A 12,709-nucleotide genomic window follows, 5' to 3' on the forward strand; every position below is an offset into this window, starting at 1 on the left:
GTGAGCAACATTGCAGTATCATTAGGCTGACTAGAAATAGGACAGATTGCTTCTCGGCCTTTTGGCTAAGATCAAGTGTAGAAATAGGACAAACAGGAGGCAAGACATCCAGGAAAAATTTTAAAAGAATAAAAATAATATGGTAGATATTGGAAAACGTGAAAGAGAAAGTCAGAGTTAAAGTTGTGAAAATGTGGAAAGAGGCATATTTGGAAGATAGGGAAAAACAGTTTTAGCTCTCAACTTGAATGTGTAGAATAAGGGATAAATTTTTTATTAGACGTATCAGCTTTGGAAATATTGCATGTAGTTGAAAGAGTGTTTCATTTTGCCACCATTATATCAGTAATTTCCACTAACATGCTTCTTCATAGTTTAAAAAATGCATCAATTTTATTTATTTAGTTTCACAAATAGCATTTAAATCATTTGTCAGCCAATACCTCAATTCTTGTCTCTTACTACTGCTTGCCCGCAAAACCTGGCTCTTGGATGAACTCATGCATTTATATTTTCTGTGCTTGCACCCAGAGCTCAACAACTGGAATAACTAACAACGATCTCACACTTAGATGGGCTCTCCACATTGTACAGTCATCCAACTACTTTTCTTTATAGTTACTTTGCTGTCTTCTGGAAACCAAATATTTCATTATTATTCTTACTTTCTCAAATCACCAGCTGCCTCTTCAACCAATGACTTTGCTTCATACTTTATTAAAAAATAAAATCGTGAGCGTAGGCCAAGAATTCTCTTTTTTCCACCATCTACTCTACCTGCACCTGTACGTTTTGAACATCTTCCATCTAGTTTAAAAGGATGGTGGATCTTTCTATCAAATGCAAACACATGATTCTATTTGTCTTTTGTTTTAGCAAGTTGAGTGGTTGTATGGTGTTAGTTTTATTTTGGTGAAGTGTGTTTGAAAATTTTGCCCATTTTTATTTATTTTTTATTTTTTTATTTTTTTTTCTTAAAGATTTTATTTATTTATTTGACAGAGAGAGATCACAATAGGCAGAGAGAGAGAGAGGAGGAAGCAGGCTCCCCGCTGAGCAGAGAGCCCAATGCAGGACTCAATCCCAGGACCCTGAGATCATGACCCAAGCCGAAGGCAGCGACTTAACCCACTGAGCCACCCAGGCGCCCCTGCCCATTTTTAAAATGCAGTTTTTCTTGTAATTGAGTTGTAGGAGTTGTTTATGGATTATGTACATTATTTTCTTTATTGTTTATTGTTTTGTGATAAGAGCACTCTTTACATAAGATCTACCCTCTTAACAAATTTTTGAGTATATAATACATTTTTGTACTGTCAGCACTGTGCTGTAATCTTATTGTATAACCAACTTTGTATCCTCTGACTAATACTTCTCCATTTCTCCTTCCCCTTGTACACATATTTTTTGTCAAAGTGTATGTTGTGAATGGTTTTCTACCAGTTTGTGGCCTGTCTTTTCATTTTTTTAAGAGTGTATTTTGAAGAGCATTTTTTGTAAGTTGTATTTTTCTAGGAATTTGTACATATTATCCAAAAATTAAAATTCATTAGCATAAAGCTATAAATAAAATCCTATTGTGCTTTTAATATTCACAATTACATTTAAGCTGATCATCATCAAAGGTTAGCTCATCTGTATGGTATAACAATAGGAATTGATATTCATAATTTTCAAAATGAGAATCCAGTTATTCTAGCAGGATTTGATGAAAGGATTATCCTTTTCCCCCAGTGAATTACTTTGGTATCTGTCTGATTATCTGAATATGTATTCAGTTCATTGATAAATATATGTCTATCCTTATGCCGTCCTATCCACTTCCTTTTTTCTCAAAATTGTTTTGGTCATTCTGATTCCTTTTGCATTGTAGTATAAATTTTAGAATTGGCATTTTAATTTCTGAAAGAGACTGCTAGGATTTTGATTGGGATTCTGGGAATCTTCTGATCAGTCTGGTGAGAACTGACATCTTAACAAGAGTTTTTAATTCTATAATCATGGCATATCTCTCCATTTGTCTTGGGCTTTAATCTCTATGTGATTTTCAGCATACAAGTCTTGCACATCTATTGTTAAGTTTTTTCCTAAGTATTTATTTTTTTTATTTTATTATAAATGTATTATTTATTTTTTAATTTAATTTAATTTTATAGATGTATTATTTAAATTTAAGTTTCTGGTTTTGATTTCCATTTGTGATAGAAATTTCCAAATCAAATCTCCATTTGACTCTTTTAGATTCTACATCTCTTGTGAAAACATAGACTAGTGAAAACTAGTCTATGCCTAGTAACTCCAATATGTAAATCATCTATGTATCTTGCTTCTATTGTCTTTTTCTTTTTCCTGTTTCCTGATGTGCCCAGAAGTTCTTAATGGAATGTTATCTTTGTTTATGAAAAAATTAGAGTCTGAGGAATGTTTTTTACTTCCATGAAAGATTTTACTTTTTCTTCTGTCAAGAAGGTAGGTCAGGGATAGAGTGCCTTAATCTGTTTGGTTTTCAGTCTGTTAGGTCTGGTCTATTTTAGATCCCTCCTTATTCCTATGATGGCCCTTTTCTGTGTCTCAACTGAAAGCCTGAGGTATTTTCATTTTTTTTAAGTCTTTTTTTTTTTTTTTAAAGATTCTCTTTATTTATTTGAGAGAAAGAAAATAAGTGAGAGAGAGAGAGCACAGGCCAGGGGGGAGAAACAGAGGAAGAAGCAGACTCCCTGCTGAGCAGGGAGCTGATGTGGTGCTTCATCCCAAGACCCTGAGATCATGACCAAAGGCAGATGCTTAACTGACTGAGCCACCCAGGCACCCCCTGGGGTATTTTCAAAGGCCATTCCTCATTGGTTGTCCTTGAACTGCAGTTTTTATTTTCTCAGCACCGTGGGACTCCCAAAAGCTATTCTTGGCTTCTCTACTTCTTAGCAGCCATGTTCTGAGTGACTTCCAGCCTCGGGAATACCTTCCAAATTGGCAAATAAGTCAAAGGGAAAAACAGCTCAATGTGGGAACACTTCTCTATACCTTCTCTCCAGGATCTTGTCCTCTCAAGATAGCATCAAAAGATCCTTCTTGTATTTTTAACCAGCTTTTTTAGTTCCTCATTAAGAGGGCCTGATTAAGAAAGAAAGAAAGAACGAAAGAAAGAAAGAAAACAAAAGAAGTACATCATTGGTATAAGTGGAAGACCCTCTTAACTTAAGAAGTCTCAAAGATGAAGAGTGCCTGGGTGTCTCAGTTGGTTAACGGCTGCCTTCAGCTCAGGTCATGATCATAGGGTCCTGGGATGGAGCCCCCTGCCTGGCTTTCCCTCTCCTCCCCACTTGTGCTCTCTCTGTTTCTCTTCCTCTCAAATAAATAAAATTAAAAAGTCTCAGTGATTTTTCCTGTATCAGTGTTAACCATTTCTTGTCCCCAAACACCAGAAACAATGCAGGAGACACATCAATGGCTTTCTGTCTTGCTTCTGGAAGTGTCTCTAGGGCCTCCTAGAGGTGATACCCACATTTGCCACAGATGGGTTCCTAGGAAATACCCTTACTTCTCTTCAGAGTTTGCCTATCCATGTCTTCTGCTCTCTGTTCCTTCTACCAAGGGTCCCAAGGCAGTTTTGTTTTCACATAAACCAAACACAACTTGCTGTAGCTATGAATTCAGTCTGTCGCCTTTGGTATTCTTAACAATACAAAAATATATTCCAGTCTAGACAGGAAGAAGTCCATCCCTTTATTTTTATAGATACCAGTAAAGAGATAGACACTCCCCAAACAGAAAATGGATTTGATTTCTTATTGTAATTTCAAGCAATAATTATGTAAAACATTGTCCACTAGCTCATGGGTGTGAGAAAGGTCAGAATAGGCAGGACTTAATCCATTCTCCACTTCTTGGTGGAGGATTAAATTATTTAAGTTTTGTAAGCCTCAGTTCCCTAATTTGAAAAACAAAATGTCTGCTTTCTAGGGTGATTGTTGGGTTTAAAAAGATACTATTTATAAAGTGTCTCATACATGATAAGTTCTATTATTATGTATAAAACTATTTTTATAGACTTCAAGTATTTGTTCGTATGGCAGCACTGTTTCAGAACCCACAATATTTTGAGATTTCTGCTTATCACATAGTTTGCTTTATTCAGTAAACATTGATTGATCCTCTGTTGAATACTGAACACGGCACTAGGATGCAAAAACTATGAAACAACTTGCCTCAGAGTTCTGTAAACATAGCTTGTCCATTTTATCAAAAGCCACAGTCAGAACTGTTCCAAAACAGGTTCATCTCCCATAGTGTTCAAGTATAATACTTTGTGATTTTGTTCTCTCGCTGCTATTTAATGAATCCTGAAATAGTTTTTGTTGCCTAAAATAAAATTTGATAGAGTTTAACTTAGACTAAAATTTAATATAAAACAGCTCTAATATGAATAATTTCCAAGGGAATTTTATTATTAACAAACCAATGGAACACTATTGTGAGGCAGTTTTGCTTAGAAAACTATATAACACAATGGAACATGAGCTCAGCTTTAGTGTATTAATAATTAGCCTGACTCATCCAAAGACTGGAGGATAGGCTATTATCAAACATCATGGGAAGTTCTGTTCAATGTGCTGGCAGAGGGCTTTCTTCTTTCTTTAAAGGGGAAAACCAATTTATTTTATAGTTGAATGTCTATTAAAAGAACTATTTGCTGGTTTTTCCATTTTATCCCTTCTCTTCAGATTGTTCTAGCTCTGACACAGTTGTAAGACCCTTGAATACAGACACTTGTCCTCAGGTTTTATCATGTCACCTCTCATATCCATTTCTAAGGTCTACCTACTTAATTTCTATTTTATCAAGGGAGCATAACAGTTAAGCAGTGTATATGAACTGAGTAATTTTATAAGATACTCAGATCCAGTAAGAAATTCTCCTGTGATAAGAAAACACCATTCAAAATGAAATACTCGATTTTCTGAATATTATTATTATTATTTGGTGCTGTTTTATTTTCCTAATCCATAGAATAGACACATATAGCTTGGAACAGATAAAATAAGAAAATTTCTTATAATATTAACTGTAAAATTATCCAAATTATGTTTCACTAATTAAATTTCCTAATTTCCTTGCTCTAAAAATCATGTACAAAGAAGTAATGGCAACACAAGTTAGTCATCTTATTTACCATTTCAGTCTTGCCTCACCATTTTTTTTTCCTACATTTGAGTTCCCAGTTCTCTAAATGTATTACGAGGGTTTCACATTTAATTAAATCTATTCTATAATTGGGCAAACTTGAATTATTTGAGATTCTTTTGGAACAGTCTTATATTGAATTCATTTATATGCACATACAAAAAATTAAATGTCAAGGCTAGAGTGGCTTTCCCATAACCCTGCTCTATTAATGTCTTAAAAATTACCAAATGCTCTTATACCAGATCATGATGAGGTCAAGCTGGAGTGTTAAATCTGACCTCTATGTATTCTATAAGGGATTGCTCAGTCCTATTACAATCCAGTAGTTTAAGTATAGATTTTCTGGCAGTCATCTTGCCTTTTATAATGGACTTAGATGGAACAGTACAACAAATGTGCCTTTTACTACTCTGAATGGGGTTATTGTAGAGATAGAAGAAGAAGCCATAAATAAGGGTGCAACATTTCCTTTATTGCCAAAACACAAATAGTCACATTGAGAATTGGAACATACTTACTTCGGCTTTTGTAATAAGAGAAAGAATATAAGTTTTCTATGTTCAAAATAAAGTTGACCTTAGTATATAACAACCACTATAGTCTAAGAAGTATCTCTCTACCCTACCTCCCTTTGGAGCAGCCCATTGTCCTATCCCTTTAATTCACACAATTGAATTATTTTTAAAATTAAAACAAAAAACTGATATTTTCTTTCGATTATCAGCTTCTTGAAATTTTGTTTTTAAATTACTAAAAATCAATTATATCCTTAATCGATTGCCTTTTCTTTTCTGTGGTAAAACATAAAATACAAGTGTATTTTAGTTAAATATATTAATTTGAAATTCTTATAGTTCAAAAATAATTCCACATGACTCTCTTGAACTGCTTTTAAATTATAAATAATTGTTATTATGATTAAATATTTAATTATCTATGCCACACTGCTTTTAAATCATCGATACAAATGTTCACATGATGACTTGGTGCTAAAATTTCCAGTTAGTGCCTTTTTTTTCCTTTGGTTTTTATTTTTGGTCACTCATTCAGTTTACATGATAGTGAAAACCCATTTTTGTTTCTTGTATTTTGTCTGGAATTTAGAAAAGATACTTGATTAGAAAAGAAAAACAATTTCTTTTTTTAGAAAAGAAAACAATGCATTTTAATTTTCCCTACTGTCTATTTTTGGGCTGTTTTGTTTGGATGGTGGAGTAACACAATTTATAGATTAATGAAAGAAAATTCAGTTTTTATAAAATAATGTTAAAACAGACACAATCCCTACCCTCATGATGTTTACAGAAGACAATGATTAGGTTAAGAAGAAGGTAAATATATCTGAAGACATGGAAATCTTTTTCAACAATATTTCAACAGTGGATTGTATGAATAAAAGAAATATATTAGAAAAGAAAATGTTCTTTTCTGCCTACGTAACAGTACACATGATCCTAGAATAGAGGCATGAAAAATGCATGAAAAAAGTCAGGCATATGGTTTCAAACATCTTTAAACCAAGGATTACATGATTAAATTAAGTGATTAAAAAACAAAAGACCTTTTAAAAAATGTTGAATTCTAATACCTCAGGAATTATGTTTAAATCCAAGGGAAAACATGCCCTTCTCTTTTTCAGCTATTTTCCTTGTTTGTTTCAGAACACTCTCACATAGCTTAAAGACAATTTTATATATCATCATTTGTTGTGATGATGTACCTCAAACAGTGAAGTCAGTTGACTCTCACTGAGCTTGCGTACCATTCCAAAGAAGAGATGCTGATACCCCCAGATAATGTAATTTTTTTTTCTTTTATTTTTTTTTAATTTTTTTTTATTTTTTTTATTTTTTTTTAATTTTATTTTTTTTTAATTTTTTATTTTTTATAATCATATATTTTTTATATACATATATTTTTATCCCCAGGTCTGTGAATCACCAGGTTTACAAGAAATGAAATCTTGCCATTTGCAACAACGTGGATGGAACTAGAGCGTATCATGCTTAGCGAGATAATGTAATTTTTAAAGGCCTAATCTTTTATGGTAGGAGATTCCAAGATGTAAAACAAAGTGACATTGTATTGGTAATGAGAAGTCCAAGACTAGAAAATTAAGTAAAGAGCTGACTAGGTAAATAGAATGTACTACTTCAGGGCTGCTGTTTGGCTTTTCTTGCCTGCCCCAAGGCATTCTTGTTGTGATGTATTAAATCCACTTACCTGTACTCATTGATCAGTAACAAATTATTCAAAAATTGTAAGTACAAAGTTCTTATATTTTGGTGAATATGAAGTAAATATAAAATATATCCTTACTTTCTAGTAACTTTGAGAATAATTGGAGACATTCATCCAATGAGAAATACCTTGTGGTCAAGAAATACTTGTGATCAAGTAAGAGATGATATCTCGGACTATGATAGCAAAGAAGGGCACTGATCATGAGAGCCATTGTTTGTGAAGGGCCTAGCATGTGTGTAGCTTTCCTCCAGAGCTGGACAGTGTTGAAAGGTTTGGGGGAAAAGATCCAAGTTTACATGGCCAGTAGTGTAGTAATCTGGAATTGGCATTCTTGGGGCTTGACTGGTATTTAAGACAGGCTCTTTAAATTCCTCTGCCTGGAATATTCAACTACTCCAAGCACTCCAAGTTGGGCCTTTTCCCCTAACTGACCACTTAAGACTTCAAGCAACATTTAGCTGTGGCATCTGGTGAGTTCACGTCACCCAGATTCATTCTTCAGAGATCTCAAAAAAAGTGGTTCTTTCCCTTAAGTATATCTCTTGGCAATGTAAGGTGTGCATCTGTGCATCTGGTCCACACAAGCACTTGTCCTTCCTTGGCTAAGTTGTACATGGGAGTACAGTGAGTTCCTAACATGGCCCTATCTCTCTGCTCTGCTGCCTTAAGTGAACATGGGCATTTCTATGCTTACATTCCTTTTACCTGAATCAGACACCAGATATGAATCAGACTAATTCATAATTCCATGAGATACAAGGAAACAGTTGCTCCGAAGTACAACTTTTTTGATAACCCAAGTAACATAAATTTCTCTCCTCTGTTTTCATGAAAAGAATTGTATACACACATCACACTTTATTCAAAACTCAGTTCCAGAGGTATGAAGAGCTTAAGAGTGAAAGCAAAGCTTGAAAATTTTGGAATGTTTTTAGGACTTCAAAATAGAATTTCTTAAAATATATTTTTAAAAGCCACAAAAGAAGAAGAAAACTAAATGAAGTAATCAGAAGAAATTCAAAAATTATAATTCAGAAAACTTTTCTGAGATAAAAGTGATTTGAAGTTAAATGTTGAAAGAGCTCACCATACACTTAAGAATATCAACCCAGAATGACACACCCAAAGATGTTCTAGTACAATTAATGGGTTTAAGAGAAAAAATATTCTTTGACTGGAGGAACATGCAATTTATTGGAGATTATAATTAAATAATCATACTTTTCAAGAGCAGCTCTGTTCAAATAAAACAAAATTCTCTCATTTCTTTCCTTTAGATTCTGAAGGAAAGAAGACATGAGCCAAGCATTTTGTATTAAGTGAAATTGACTTTCAAGTGAAAAGAGTGCCAGGAGTCTTCAGCTCTTTCTGAAGAATCTACTAGAGATTGAGCTTCAGGTAACCTAATGACCCGAGAGTTTTCATCAGAAGGAATGATGGGCATTGAATATGGAGTTCTTAGTAGGACTAAGACAAAATGAAGGCTAAGAGAATGAGAGTATAGTACATAATAGCTAAAAATGTAGGAAGGGATAAAAAATTGGGGAGAGCATATGCAAAAAAAAATTTAAGTGTTTTTAGTACTCTTGTGGTAGTAGTATTAATATTGTTAATTTGAGACTATTCTACATGTAATATGAGTTTAAAACAAATGAGTGATTATGGGATTTTCTATTCTATCATAGCCTGTGTCCTTGGGAATCAATGTTCTCAGTGTAGAAGGAAGGGGAAACAAATGTAATAACTGAGAGATTAAATAATCCTAAATTTGAATTGTAAGTATCAATATGAACTCATGAAGTATTTCTCTCTTTCCTTGTGGAAAGCAACTAGAAACTAATCACCAACCCAGTAGTAATGAGTATTGTATCCTTGTTGTGTAGATTGTATTCTTGGAATACAATTTCTCATTAAAAGAAATCAGAGCTTCTTGAAAAGTTTCTAGTTCTAGATGTGGGGGATGAAATGTACAAGATAAACCTAAAATAGCTTGACATTTCATGGCTAGGAAGCTATCAAATACTACTTGAAAAGGTTCCTATTGGCCAAAGGTTGAACAATGTAAATTTCAATCATGGGAATAATTACAGTGGTTTGAAACTCATCAAATATGTTTAAGTCCATGTGTTCATAATGGCATTTAAAAAAAATGATCACTTTCAGAGGATAATAAGAAACCAGTTTATTATCTTGAAAACTAATAATGAAGTAAAGACTTAAACATTTATCCTGCTTTCCTTTATGAACTGTGACACTGAGTAACCAAATAGTAAATGAGGGAAACATCTCTATGTGAATATATTCCAACTTATAAATGAAAAAAGAATTAAAATGTAATTATACTACAACCCTAAATAAATTCACAAATGTAGGTAGTTAGCATCAATGACTGCTAATATAAAAAAGAAAATCAGATATATACTTCTTGATGGAAGCTCTCAGTACTACCAAGAGTCATGGAACCCAAATCGGATTCACAGTATTTCATCAGTATTTTCTGAAAATACTGATTTTCAGAAAAACAGAAGACAGGAACAAGTTGAAATGCAGTACTGAATATGCAATTTGCAAATTCTAGACTGTGGAAAACTATGATGTGTAGAAAAAACTTGGGTTTTTCAACAGGTAAACAGTAACAGAAATAAGTTATAGATTAAGAGAATTAAAAGATATCAAAAAAAATCGTATAGAGTCTGGACTAAACTTAGCATCTAGATACATTTGACTGATAAAACTAGGAAAAATGCAAGGAAATAATTTCTATAGAAGTCCATAACAGTTCCTTTTGGGAGGAAGAACTAGATTGAAATTGGTATGGAATATATTGGGGGATTTTGTTGGGGGACTAGGACAGAGTTCTGGCAAAGTTTTACCCATTGACCAGATGGTGATTAGAAGGTTCTTCACAGTTGAGTAATTCATTAAGCTATGCATTTGTTTATGTGCTTCTCTGCATTTCTAGTTGACAATAAAAACATTGTTTTGAAAAAGCATCTGCAAAAAAGGGAGGGAGCAGAGGCAAGGGAGAGTTGAATTCACATGAGAAATGTTGAGATACTGAGGCATGTTTAAATTCCTTGATATTTATATAATCTCCCTGTATTGTTTAACTTTCTCAGTTGTAAAATACAACAAGAAATCCACAGCATCCCCATTACCTACAGGAAACATAAAGACTCCTTAATATGTGGTTTCTTATTTGGGGACCCCCATTTCACTAACACACATCTTGTGTTGCTATTATCTGCCAGGTCCAGTCAGATGGAGTCAGACAAAAATCCTCACTATTCTTTGAACATTTGGTATTTCTTATGCTTTCATGTCTTTGTGATTCTCTGGCCCTGCAATAGTACTATTCTTCCTTCAAAACGCAGTTTAAAGGTTATTTTCTCTATGAACTCTTCCTTTTCCCCAGGCAAAATTATTTGCTGTTTTGTCTGTGTTCCCATGTCATTCTACACATACTTCGGTTTAAATCGTTGTAATATTATCAGTCTACATGTCTTTTTCTCCCTAGACTGGAGCTCTTCAAGGAAACATATTTACTTTTGTTTTTCCAGTGCTTTGCATAGGAGTGAATGAATGAATGAATGAATGGAGACAGGAATTGAGTAGCTCCAAAGATACTTTGCCTAAGGAAGCCAGTGGATGCAGGGGTAAAATGTAGATACTGCAATCAACTATCTATAAATGACAAAGCCACAAGCCTGCTGAAGCTCATCCTATGTGTCACTATGTCACTTTGTGTCACTATGTATGTTGTCATGCGTCTTCTGTGTTCTCACATCTTAAGCTTTGTTTTGTCACTTCTGTAACCATCTTCAGTGGATCCCAGTGAAGGATTTGAAAGAGACATTTGGGTTCTTTAGTCACCATGGCCCTTTTCCATAGACTGTAGGTGTTGGTTCTCCACTGACTTTTTTGTGGTACTTGATCCATCAGCAAGGGTGCAGTCATAGCTCTCACAGAGGCTATATATAATACAGTTAGAACTCTGGTTTCTTGAATTCCTAACAACATCTTGATAAAATGTGGGCCAAAAAATGAAAAGGGAAGTAATAAATAAAATCATATTAATAGGTCCTATTAATAACACTATTTTAATTTCATGAGATAGCAGAGACACTGAGAACTTAAGTAACTGGCTCAGGTCACACTGCAGTAAGCAGAAAAAGCAGAACCTGAATTTAGGCAGCAAGCTGCTATTGCTACACTCAGTATAAAGCACTAAATAAATAGTAGTTATCATTCCTGTGAATCTTGTGTCTAATAGTAGGAATACAGAAAACTGGAAGGCCTCTCTCAGATGGATCTGAAATCAAGTATGTCTTTTTTAGTCTAATTTAGCAGGATAAGTAAATTAGTCCCAGTTATAGAAAGAATAGATTAGAAACATTGTAAAAAATGAATCCAATAAGAACTATTTTAGCTCAGCTCAGGAAAATTTTTAATATCTTCTTTGTGTTTTTAATGTTCCCTGAGGGTAAATTATACAAGCTTCTCTTTTGATATACAGAACACATCTACTACTTGAAAAATAAATGGCAAAGGTGACTGAGTCTATGCATAGTTTTAACCTTTGGCCCACTTCATTTATATTCGGGATCAAAAACTGAAGTTACATTATTTATGCCTACTCTTGCAACTGGATATTAAGTCAGTATTTTAAGTGTTTTAAAATATGGATGTTTCTTATAAATGTTCTTTCCTCTAAAAATTAAATGTAATGGTCTTCAACTTCCAAATCAGTTAATTAGTAAGTTTCCTCTTACAAATGAGGAAATTAAAGAATGTCATTAAAGAAGTGCATGCTGCTCTTTTAAGTAATATATAAATATTAGGATATTGTATATTATATTTTAGAAATGTCCTAGAATTTTTTGAAGAAAAGGATTATTTATCTGTCTGTATTCCCATTTTTTATTTCTTTTCTTCTGAAAAGAGTAAAATGAGTCACATAATTTTCTCTTTATCTGTCTAGGTTTGGACAGTCAACAATAGCAGACCACTTTAATTTTTGGTGTATTTGTGTAACTGTAAATATTTTAGGAATTTTTTCTTAGCTCTCTTTATATGAGATTTTGGCCCACATTATGAAGGGAATTTCCTTATTGGTTTCTTGCAATTCTATATCATGACACAATTGTAGATAGGAAAAAATGTTCAATCATTATTACATCAGTGAAGTCTAATACTCTAGGGCTAATATTTATACATGGCAACCTTTGAGAATGACTATAAGGATAGCATTTTAAAATTTCTTTTTCCAGGAGAAAAATAA

At 33.4% G+C, this 12,709-nt stretch overlaps 1 protein-coding gene across 2 annotated transcripts in view; it reads left to right on the forward strand.

Moving 5' to 3' along the window:
- Nucleotides 1–12,709, forward strand: part of STARD13 (StAR related lipid transfer domain containing 13) — a 522,962-nt gene that overhangs the window by 130,916 nt on the left and 379,337 nt on the right. For both annotated transcript variants that reach the window (XM_059144444.1, XM_059144447.1), the window contains exon 2: nucleotides 8,706–8,826. The gene's annotated coding sequence lies outside the window, so the exon portion shown is untranslated. The remainder of the gene's footprint in view (nucleotides 1–8,705; nucleotides 8,827–12,709) is intronic.

Source organism: Mustela lutreola, chromosome 13 (genome assembly GCF_030435805.1).
Source record: "Mustela lutreola isolate mMusLut2 chromosome 13, mMusLut2.pri, whole genome shotgun sequence".
Taxonomy (NCBI): domain Eukaryota; kingdom Metazoa; phylum Chordata; class Mammalia; order Carnivora; family Mustelidae; genus Mustela; species Mustela lutreola.